Below are 2,436 nucleotides of genomic sequence, written 5' to 3' on the forward strand. Positions count from 1 at the left end.
TCCTCCCTCAAGGCCGCCCCCTCCCCCGCGAAAAAGGCTGCCCTCTCCAATCGCCCTTCTTCCCCGTTGCGATCTTGATCCCGGAGAAACGTCTATGGAGCAGCAAGGTCGAGGGAGGGGTGCTGGAGGCGGGGGGCTGTACGAAGGCGGTCTTCAAGGGTCTGCCCGGCGGCGGGTGGCTCGCAGGAGGGGCGTTGGCGGCAGCTGCTTGGCCGGAGGGGCGCTGGCGGTCGACGAGCGCCCGGCCGTGACGGGAGGCGCGCAGATGGGTCTCTGGTGGCGGGGGCCTGGCCGGAGTGTCCCTGGCGGAGGAAAGCTGGCCGACGGTGGGAGGCTTTCCGACGGCGGGAGGCGTGCAGGAGGAGCGCCGGCGACGCGGGCCTGGCGTGATGCGCGTACCGCGTGGGTTGTCTCCTTTCGCGCACAACAGTTCTCTGCCTGCTCTCGGCTAGAGGAGCGAAAAAAAAAACGAACCAACCAAACGAACCGGTACAATGGCCTTTAGCAGTATTATGCGATTTGGTGGGAGGGTAAATCCCTCCAACGAAAAGTTGGACGAAAATTTTGGCAGAAACCTTATCTCCTTTATTATTAGGTATAGGTATAGATGGGAGTTGGTCGTTTGACAATCAACGCACTTTGGTGGTTGTCATTGGAAGTATCCTGTCCGTCCAATTAACCGCTACCAAAAAGCACCGTCCGATTCGATTCTCTCCCCGCCCGTCCGTGCTAACCTCCCACCCGAGATCTCTCTCGCCTCCTCTCGCCTCTCAACCCTAACCCCCTTTCTTCCTCGGTATCCAAATCCAATCACGCCGCCGCCTCACCACGCACCTCCCTGGATACTCCAGCCCCTCCCACCTCCTACCGGTCCTCTGACGCTCAGGTGCCCCCTGCCCCCCTCCTCCTGGTGACCACAGAGCTCCGCACGGACGAGGGACACGCATGCCCGCCGGCCTTGATGGTCGCCCTCTCTCCCGTGGCCAGCCGCGCTACGGCGAGGAGCTGAGGGCAAGCGGAGGGTAGAGGAGAGAGAGCCGTGGGCAGGATAGGCGGTGAAGGGTAAATGAGCCTGTTAGCGCGGCATGGCTATGTCGCCCCGGCGGTGATGACCGCCACACCAGCGCGACACCCTCCGCAGCGCGTCCCGCCCAACGATTCACAGCCATGCGGCTCCGCCATCCCCAGATCGGATCAGTTATGGCTCGGTTTTTGAGGTGAGCGTCAAGCCTGGTGATTATCTTGGAGTTCCCTCGATTGGCTAGCACGGTTAGTGCAGGGTCTTTGTGCTGGGATCACATCCCGTTACCTTCATGGAAAAAATGACTTTGGATCTGATTTTGTTTGCTAGCAGGATTTTGGTCATCTCAAAATTGGATCCTTTCTTGGTGATGAATCTTGAGGAATGAATGGTGGTTGCATCCAGAAATGCGTTAAGATTTTATCAGTCAGCCTGTTCTCCTTTGTCATATGTCAGAACAAAAGGCTTCAAAATATACCACTGCATTTACCAGCTGTGAATCTTTTTCAGAAAGCGGGTGCTTAATGGAAGTTGGGACAACACAGTGTTACTTTGAACGCACTTGACCTTCCGTCTGATAATATTGTAAAGTCTTCTGCGTTTTTGTTATTGGGGCAGATTTTTTTTTTTCGAGCTTATGAGATATGACAGCCTCATGCGTTATATGAAGATATTCAGTGAAATCTCCTCCGTATTGTTAACAGACTGAAAGTTTAAGATATGTGATGTTGCCTAATTTATTTCCCTAACTGTTATGCTACCTGAGAGGAGGTTGGAGAATTTATTCAGACAATCACTTAGTATTTGTAGAGCTAATGTGGTTTGCAAATTGCAATGGCAATTTCCCTTTCGTTAAACCATCAGAAGCTTTTGAACTTTTATTTTTATTCTTTAAAATGATATATATGTTTAGATTGTTGTGCATTTTTAGGTCTGTTGTTGGTAGTTATGTTAACAATATTATGATGTACTCTTGTAATATACCCTGGACATTTTACTTTTGAAACTTGAACATTTCTTAACATGTTTTTCCTGAAGAAAAAGAATTCTTTTGGTCAGTATGGTTTCTAAAGATTTATGTCATGACTCTATGCTAAAGAGAGGGGCACCTGAAGAGCAGCCGGGAGGGAAAGGGAAGACATCTACCCGAACGCTCTCACTTACTCCCTTTAGCCAAGCGTGATGTATGTATGGACAGACGAGGGCTACCGAAAGCACCTTCTCCCTGAGATCATGGTACCCGCCACTACTGCCAAACTAATCGCCTGGATGGATGAGTTGTCGGCTGCATGAAGTACCCATCAGAAACAACATCATGCTGAGTGTTTGGCGAAGAACATGAGGTACATTATTTAGGTTTATTCTCTTAGGTTTCCTGTAGACTAATTTCGTCAACTGATGTGTCCCTGATGTCT

General features: G+C 51.0%; 1 long non-coding RNA gene across 1 annotated transcript; it reads left to right on the forward strand.

The window, feature by feature from the left end:
• Nucleotides 1-734: 734 nt before the first annotated feature.
• Nucleotides 735-1,765, forward strand: LOC127298511 (uncharacterized). Its single transcript, XR_007849809.1, has 2 exons — nt 735-1,217; nt 1,355-1,765. It is a non-coding gene; the product is annotated as an uncharacterized lncRNA (long non-coding RNA).
• Nucleotides 1,766-2,436: the final 671 nt, after the last annotated feature.

Source organism: Lolium perenne, chromosome 5, assembly GCF_019359855.2.
Source record: "Lolium perenne isolate Kyuss_39 chromosome 5, Kyuss_2.0, whole genome shotgun sequence".
Taxonomy (NCBI): domain Eukaryota; kingdom Viridiplantae; phylum Streptophyta; class Magnoliopsida; order Poales; family Poaceae; genus Lolium; species Lolium perenne.